We start from the raw sequence: 9097 nt of genomic DNA, 5'->3' as shown, positions 1-9097 counted from the left end.
ATCCAGATTTTCTTTAATTTCTTTCTTAACAAATTTAATTTCTGTCTTTCTCTCTCAGACCTTAAATTTGAAGATACTCCTTAATATTCTATACGTTGTTTTAACAACATGAATCTACCCTCTTGGTGAGGACATGCCCCCTCCTTGGGCCTTTCTGGATTCAGTTGTCTTCTCCTTTGGACACATTTCATTACAGATGTGGTTCTGCCAGAAATAATCATTGTTTGTGTTTATAGTTTAGATTACATAATAACTTTCCTTCAAAGTAATTTGTTGGTTTTTTGTTGTCTTCTTGCACAAACTTGGCCATGCTGTCTTTCACACTGCCTTTTACGGAGTAACCTTCTTGAGTAAATAAGCTCAAGGCAAACACAAACTCTGTCCTTTGTCCCACTGAAGTCCATCTTGTTACATTCACCCTTACTACACTGTCTCGGGGAAAAATTGCTATCAGTGACCCATTAAAACAGTGATGTGATTGTGCTGGTTGTAGCTCTCTGTCTTCTCCCAGCTTCAATTTACTCCTCCGGCTTTCTTACCAATTTCAAAAGTACCTAGGGCAGGTTGTACCTGGTGCACAGAGAAAGGGTTAGGGGTTTTTTAATTGTTAATTATGTTCTGGGTAGTTCATCCTGGGGAACAGCTTTTGTGTAATTCTTTAATCACAGACACGAAGTGGGGTAGCATCAGCAGTATAAAGGGAGTTTGGGACAGCAGTCCAACAGGAGTTTGAGGTAGCGCAGAGAAAGACTTGGATGATACTGAGGTCTACAAACGGGGTAAAATTTCTGAGTGCAGAAGATAACATCATGCCTTTGGGGGCTTTTACTGAAACCCGCTGTTGTAAGCTGGGAGGTCATCAGCTGGAAACAACCAAGAAACATACAGGACTCACTCTGTCACAAGCTGACATAAGCTGTGGAGATATGACAAAGGTAAACAAAATCCTAGGGTGTCTCAGGAAAGGTAATTCCAGACAAGGAGGTATTACTGGCTGCATATAAGGATCATTAATGAGACCTTGTTTAAGATGCCACATATGGTTTTGACTAACAGTGAAAGATTATCTGAAACTGAAGTTTGCATAGACAAGGCCATAGGGATGATCAGGGTAATGGAGAATTTGTTTTACAAACAAGGTTGGCTTGTTTAACTTGGCAAGGCAAAACCTGAGAGAGTACAAGGTTTTTTTTTCTTTAAATACATCATGGCAGAAAATAACTTCTTAATCTGAAGGGCTATGTTGGCAAAGGAACAGAGAGTTATAAACTGGCCAAGAGTAGATATTGGTTGGGGTTAAGAAAGTTCCTAACTATTAAAGTGGCTGAGCTTGGAACTCTGACTACTCCATGGGAGCAATCGGGGCACAAAATTCAGAAGAAGATGAAGCTCAGTGAGTTTATAAAGGGGATTATCTGTAAGAAGGTTACTCTGGAGAGCTAGGGATTAGACTACCTGAGCCAGGTGATCATTCTAGACCTATGGCCCTTAGGACATATAGTGTTTTATGCATATTTTTTACTATTTATTTATTTATCTGTAGCAAAGTCATTTGCACTTGATTAATTGTTTCAAATAAACGAGTCATCTGCGAATAGAAGGATGTGTTTGTAACTGTGGTTACCTTCTAGAAGTAAACAAAGTTTCTGTCCTTATAATGAGGTGGAATTTGGAGCAGCTGCTTTTTAAATCACATTAGCTCAGCTAAGCTAACTGACCTTGACTGAAACTGCTTTTCTGAAACTGAGCCGTAGGTGTTGAAACGTTTCTACTGAAACAATACGTGTAAGCTAATTGAGTCAGTTAAACTGGTTTGGTCAAATAAAGCAGTTTTATGTTACTGACACAAATTTTCATCCATTTGAATATCATCCACCATCTGATAGGAGCTAAATGCAAAATACTGAAAAAAATGAAAAACACTACATTGGACAACAAGTTCTACATCAACACCCCCCCCCCCCCCCCAAAAAAAAAACCCAAAAAACCAACCAAAATACCCTCAAAAACAACCCCAAAACCAGAATGAAGCCTGTAATGATTTATAGATTGGTCCAAAGTGAAAGGAGATTGGGATGTGAGACAATTTCCAGTTGCTTCTACCAGAGGACCTAATGAAAGAGTCATAAAAATGTTATCCTCCCATGTGCTCTGAAAGGACAAGTTTGGCATTTGATGGGATGCCAATGTGCTGCAAGTGTTGACTGCTGTTCTTTAAAGCCTTATAAAGAAACAAAACTAACAAAAGACACTACAGACAATATTGCAGCAGTGAGTGTTTCTTGGATGTCAAACACCCTCCAGCCCACAGCACTTTGATCTTGGGAACAAACCATAAAGAACAAATAGAGTAATTTTTCTTACATGCTAACATTTAACAGTGAGGTTGATGAACTTCTGGAAAACTAGCAGAATGGGCATGCCTTTTCCATTTGTTAAATTGTTTTGACAAGGGCATATTTCATTTAAAGAGGCTGTTTTCTATTCCTTCCCTTTTTCGTCTCTGAAAAAATAAAAGAGGAACCAATATAGAACTTCACAGTACAGATCAGTTCACCTTCCACATTAGCCAAGTGGAAAAAATGTCACTTAAATGCTCTTTTATTGAAGGGGGAATGGGAAGGCAGGAGAAATAAAAGAGTACATAGACAGTATAGCTGGGTATTTGTGAGTTTTGGCTCAGTTAGCCTTTTCATTGAAAGCCTCTGTTTCCATTAAACTTGCCAAAGAAAATGTATGAAATATATTAATACACACTGTACACATTAGGGATGGGAGCAGTGACTTAGAGACTATCAAAGCCCCTCTAGTGCTCTCTCTGTGACTAGACATGAGTATCATCAGGCTTTATTCTGCTTCTTATTATTTCCCATCCGCAAAAGAGATGTTGCTTTTAAATTCTCGTATCTCATTGTCCTTTCTTGAAATTGCCTAAATGGAAGAGATTGCCTCCTGTGTTGTGAGTCCAACTGCAATGGCAAGGTGTTATACTCCCCCAAACCCTGCTTTTTCAGGATTCCCTTTTCTCAGCTTGCAGACTTAGACCTTTGTTCTATTTGTTAGGCACATAGACTTTTGGTATGTTAAAGCTCAGGCTCTATTCACAGATTCATTTAAGATTCATTTTGTCAGGGTGTCTCCATCTTCTTACACACTATATAATTTTTTTTTTTTCAGGAATAGATTAATGTGCTAGAGTAAGAGATTCTTGGAGTCTTGACTTCTTAAAGTCATGAGTTCAAATTCTTACTAGATTTAACCCAAGCCTTTCACTGTGAGAAGATGCTGATTTATATGATTCCTGGTGGAAAACCTTAGCATGTCCAGGGCTTGTCTGCTCTGTCTAAATGGATGCTAACAATCTCTGGACATGAGTCTGGGTTTGTTTCACTAGTTCCATTCTTTCCCACTATTTGCAGCATAATGTCTGCATTTCAGCAGTGCTGTGAGAGACACTATCTATCTATCTAGACCCTACCTATTGACTGAAAAATTTAATTCTCTTCTTATCACACAGGCAAATTAACCCACCAGTTTCTGCTCTTCGTGGTTTTCCTTTTCAAATAAGACAGTGAAGATCAGAACCATTACTGAGACACAGCCATATCCTTAGCCTTTTCTGGAGCAGAAACAACCCCCTTACTCGTAGAAAAGCTGGTGAAACCTTGCATTTGATTTCAAATCCTTATTCAGCTATGCCCTGCAACTTGCTAAAAATGAAACTCAGGAGACCTAGTTGATGTTTCTCATATTCTTTCCTGACCATCTGCAGAAGGAATAGTGTTTATACTATCCAGCTTCAGGCATCTGACATGGGCTATGAAATGCTTTGTCTCCTGAATCTATTTGTGCTGTTGGATGGGATTACCAGTCCATTGCAGCTGGGTGTCATACATATGTGTGAGCTTGTGTCTCAATCAGATCTGTGAGCAGAACTGCTACTGGGAACAAAATGAGCCATTCTGCAAAGATTTTCTGCTTACATGGTACAAGCTAGCAAGGACCATTCTTCACACCGTGTCACATTTATTATAAAACTTAACTGTAAGTGGTTGCATGTTTGCAGTTGCATGTTTTGTTGTAAATATTTCAATGCTTCTGCCTTTTTTTGCCTAGGGGAAATTTTAACTGAAGTAGGGAAAAAAGATAGTTCTGCCAGCAGCAAACCTTCTCAAATGACTGGGTTTTTTCTGTCTTCTGAAGCTGTTTTTTGTCTCACGGCAGTCAACAGATGATCTCAGAGGAGCGTGGCGTCTGCACATAAACCTCTTACCTTCGATTTCTCATGCAAACAGAACACAGGAATAACTGGTTAGGAGACATCTACTAAAAATATCCATAGTTAATTTCCTTTTATGCTTTGACTTGATGTAGCTTTTGGGCAAGTAAAGAGAAATTATACACAACGCGATGAATTTCCTTCTTTTTTAATTTTTTTTTTTAATGCAATTGACTGAAATAGTTTCTGGAAATCATTTAAAGTAGGAGGCTTCAAAAGGTGCTACAGCTGTTAAAATCCTGCCACATTAGGGCAAGGGACCTAAACTCTAATAGAAAGTCAATTTTGTTATAGATTTATCTTGCAGTTTCTTTCCAGCAGGAAGCCTTTTATGGCTTCTTTAAGTTTTTCCAATGTGGTTCTTTAAGGAAAGCATGGTAAATCTTGTGAAACTTTACTTCAGTCATGTTCACATGAAATAGGTGTAGACTTACGTGTGCCTTTACACACAAAGGAGCATTTGCAAGTGATGAGCAAGAGGCACAGATTGCTCCTGAAGATTTCCAGAAAACATCCACAATTTGAGATGAAATCTTGTCCTAACTCTGGATGCACTGGAGCATCACCTCTGTCTGGGAAGCTGTGTGTCGATGTCTTTAGCTTTAGTTCTTATGAAGAACATCTCAAAAAACCAAGAGAGCAAGTCTCCAGCAGATACAGATCTGTACACCTACACTTGTTTACCCCTGCGTTAATAATCTGTTTCAGTTATTTACTAATGGTAGAACTGACAGTTTCCACAAACTTTGTTATAAAAACTTCTTCACACAAATATGTCAAAACAGTACTAACTGCATGCCCCCAAGAACAAACAGTGGGAACCTTTCTATTTCCTCAGCTCATGACCAATTAGACAGTACGTGAGGTATATCACTGGGGCAGCACAAGGTGTCCTGCGCTGCTGCTGAGTCTCTCTTCTTTGTGAGAGAGCAGGACAGCCTCGGTCACCTCAAACAGAAAACAATTTGCCATATATAAAGCTGCGCTTGGAGTGAAACTTGGAGGTCAAAATGTTCCTTTTGTGAAAATCTTTGGGTAGGTGAATATGTGGAGAGGAAATTCCTGTTTTGTAGATAAATGTGAATTTCCCTACAGCTCCCAAAGCTGGGGAGAGGGTTTTTGCTGAGCAGAGCTGGTCTCTACATCACTGCTGTGGTCACCATCCAGGCTCAGCATTAGAGCCAGTTGCTGATCTACATGGCAGCATCTCCCAGTGTGCATCCTGCAATAAGACTTGTTGTCTTGTGCTTGGGGGTTTCTGGATGGATTTCTTAGTGTGAATCCATTGGCTCTTCTGCCTGATCTGAACTGAGCTGATCTCGGGGCCCATTTTGTATGTATCTCCTTGGGTGATGACTGTCCCTACCCATATGCCACTGTCATGAGGCTCTTTCCTGTGCATTTTCTCTGAGAGACACGTCAGCAGTGTGCAAGGTACTCAGAGCTTGGTGCAGAAGGCTCAGTTACGGATTTGCTGACTCCTTTCCCTGCAAAAGGTTTTCATTCTCCTCTGTGGAGGACCTGTGGATAGCAACTGTGGGCTTTGCAGAAGGCATTAATTAGGAATATTGCTGCTTCTGTGTCTTTCTTCTTCAAAACACAAGAATTTCTTTTAAATGCAATTTTAACTTTTGATGTTGTGGGCTTGTAGTTCTTATTTTGTGTTTCTGGTGTGGTGATGTTATTGGGTTATCTTTTTTTTTCCGATTGCTAAAATATTCTGGGTGCTAATGTGGGTGGGTGGTTTTTGGTCTGTCTGTATCTATTTGAACTGAGTGCATTACTGGAAAGCAATCTTTCATCCAGTGAGCAAAGTTAAATATTTGTTAAAGTAACAGTGGTAAATGGTTCAGTATCATGCTGAATTGTGGAAAGTCTTCATCCTTCCAGAGGGAGAGCAAATCTCAATCTTCTTTTGATGTGTATGCTTGAGATCACACCTGGTTGGGGTAGGAATCAAGGAAATAAGGTATGATAATTTTCCCGCTTTTCTTCAACATCTTTTCCACTTTATTCAGAGATTGTAACACCTCTTAGACTTCAGAATCACTAGAATGCAAGTTTCTCTGAAGTACAGAAGTGTATTCTTTTTTCCTCCATACACGACATTTGGCAATATTTCCATTTACCAAACTGTCCTTCTGAGTGCATGAAAAGATGGTATTTCAGCCTGATGTTCACAATTGAGATTCAAATTTCTGAAAGAACTCATCAGTTTAGTAACCTCATCCTGGACTAGAAACATTACACTAGATGCAAAGTCCTGCAAAACTTTGGGCTCGTACAGTATTTCTAAAGCATTCTGGATGTGCAGTTTGCTAGATGACCAGGATGGACTATCTTTTCAGAGGGAGGCTGTACCTTGCAACTTTGAGCTTGTCAGGTGGTAGTCATATCACCTTGTCCAGAGTGTTGGGATCGTTAGTATTCTTAACTGCTTATCCGCATATCATGAGGAAAGGGTAAGCAATAATATTTACCCTTGTCTACTTTCTGTCTCAAGAATGGTAAGTGTTAGATGCATATTATGCCTCATACAAGCTCTGTTTCCAAAGGAGTAAACTAAAGTAAAGATCGGCTAAACAACTTTTTGTTAACACAATTAGAGAATCCTGTAAGCAACTGAGGGATAAATCTTACCTTGTGACTGGACTTACGCTTTTCCCACAGAATTACTTTGGCTTTTTAAAAAGCATGTAGGTGTTATTTGGTAGGGCACGAGGTTGTGGTTTTTCTTCTAGACAAACTGTGATTATCTATTGGTAACATCAGCTGCAATCAGCATTGTAGGTACACCACCCCAAAGCCTTCTCCAAGGGAAAAGCAGTTTCTTTGGTTAGACTTAGCATCTAGTCTGCAAAGACTTGGGCTTAGGTCTGCATTGGTGAAACACAGATCAAGCCTGCAGTATCCCTTCCTATACCGCCTGTAAAATGTGGATTCCTATACTTCCTGTGGAAATGTCTTTTGCCTTTTTTCTGTTTTGTCTCTGACTGCAGGTACCTAAGGACAGGCATGATTTTTTGCTCTGTCTCTGAATGATGCCACAGCAGGGTTTCAAGTTACTGCTCTAGCAATGTAGGTGCAATAAAGTTGCAATAATTACCTAGAAAAGCCATGTTAAAATAAAAAAAGCTAAATTGCTGTGAACTCTTCACTTGCATGCTGAATTTTGGTATACTCCTAGGCATTTAAAACTCAAAAAAAAAAAAGAGGTGCCTCCCCTGTCTCTGACAACTTTCTCATGCTCCAACTCATTTTGCATCAGACTCACTTTGTGTCGTTTCTCCTGATTTCATAAAGGCAAGTGTGTTGAATCCTTTTACAGACAATTGTTTCTAATCACTATTACGAGTGTGAGCATCCTCAGCCCTTGGAGGTGCCGTCACTCTTGCCACAGGAGCACTGTGCCAAAGTTGGGAGGGGGCTGTCTGAGAGAAGAACAATGCAGTGGTGCCCTGACAGTGTCATGGTCAGCTTGAAAATAACTTACTGTATCAAGAAGAGAGAGCAAGATAAAAGTGTGAGATGTTCTAACAAAAGCTCCAGTGCAGTGAAGATTCATTTTTCTCAGAGAGAATCTTCAGAAGTTCTTTTTTTTATTTTCTTCCCCCCCCACACCTCCCGCATTTTCAAATCTCTACCCACTTTACCAGTCTCTCTTTCTGTTACTTCCAATTTGCATTGCAACTTCTGTCTCCTCCTTTGTTCACATTAGCAGGACAGGTCCTTCTAGACAAAGGAAAGGGGACCTTTAGCTGGCCTACATATCAAGTAAACCTTGGGAATAGTGGAGGAAGCAGTCCAAACCTCCTAGTTCTGAATCTCTCTTTCCTTTCTCTTGGATTATACTTTGAAGTAGGGATAGGGTGCTGTTGGCTTTGCTGCTGTGTGCCATTTGATAGAGGCACACAAATCCAGGAAGTGATCCAATTCCTGTATGACTTCTTTTATCCCCAAAGGGACTTCCTGCAGAGGAAATAATTAGGGTGACTTTTGTTGGTTTTGGGTTAAGGAGAAAGCTGCTATCAGATTTTATTTCCACTGATATCTAAGAAGTAACTCCTTTAAGATTTCACATCCTGAGTTGAATGGTGAAGAAAGTTTGACTGATCAGACTTTCTGAGGGGATGCAGAAGCTGCTCACCCTCTGGTGGTTGTAGGTTAGCCTGGAGCAGTTGCATCAAGCTTGCCACTGAAGTAGAGGAACCTGTGCCACCTACCACAGGCTTCTGTTTTCTGCACAGACATCTCCTGATGTGACTGCAGTGATCTGAAGTGCTCTATTATCTTACCAACTTCCTTCATAGCTACTGTTTTCTATGCTGTTGTAGTGTTCTTAAACTGGAAAATTGTTTTTGGCATGGGTTAGAGAGCATCAGGAGTGGTGATCAAGACCTCCAGAGGGCCTTTCCCACCTTAGGGACTCTGTGAATCTCTGATGGTCTGTGCTTATTACTGGCAGCAAATGCCTGTTGTGCTTAATGTCCTGTGAGTGCGCATGGAACTGTGGAAGTGCTGTCGTGGAAAGTTAAAAGTACTGTTTGTGAAGGTATGTGAACTGCAGAATCAAAGATATTAATTGCAGCTTTAATCTATATTTCTATAGCCAGAGAATTAAAGTAGGTGATCATAATAGTATGAAAGTGAGTGGCCTGTGTGACTATGTTCCTGTGGATTTTTGGGGGAAGACATGAGCCGTCCTTCCCACCTGCCTGTGAGACTTGCCTCAGCTTTCTGCTTGAAGTAGTGTTAGGAAATGTATTTTAAGACCCAGTTTTGACTTCGGCCAAAGAGGGAGGAATTTTGGCAATATAA

Source organism: Pseudopipra pipra, chromosome 1 (genome assembly GCF_036250125.1).
Source record: "Pseudopipra pipra isolate bDixPip1 chromosome 1, bDixPip1.hap1, whole genome shotgun sequence".
In the NCBI taxonomy this organism is placed as follows: domain Eukaryota; kingdom Metazoa; phylum Chordata; class Aves; order Passeriformes; family Pipridae; genus Pseudopipra; species Pseudopipra pipra.
The sequence above is the reverse complement of the archived record's forward strand: the minus strand, read 5'-3'. Positions refer to the sequence as shown.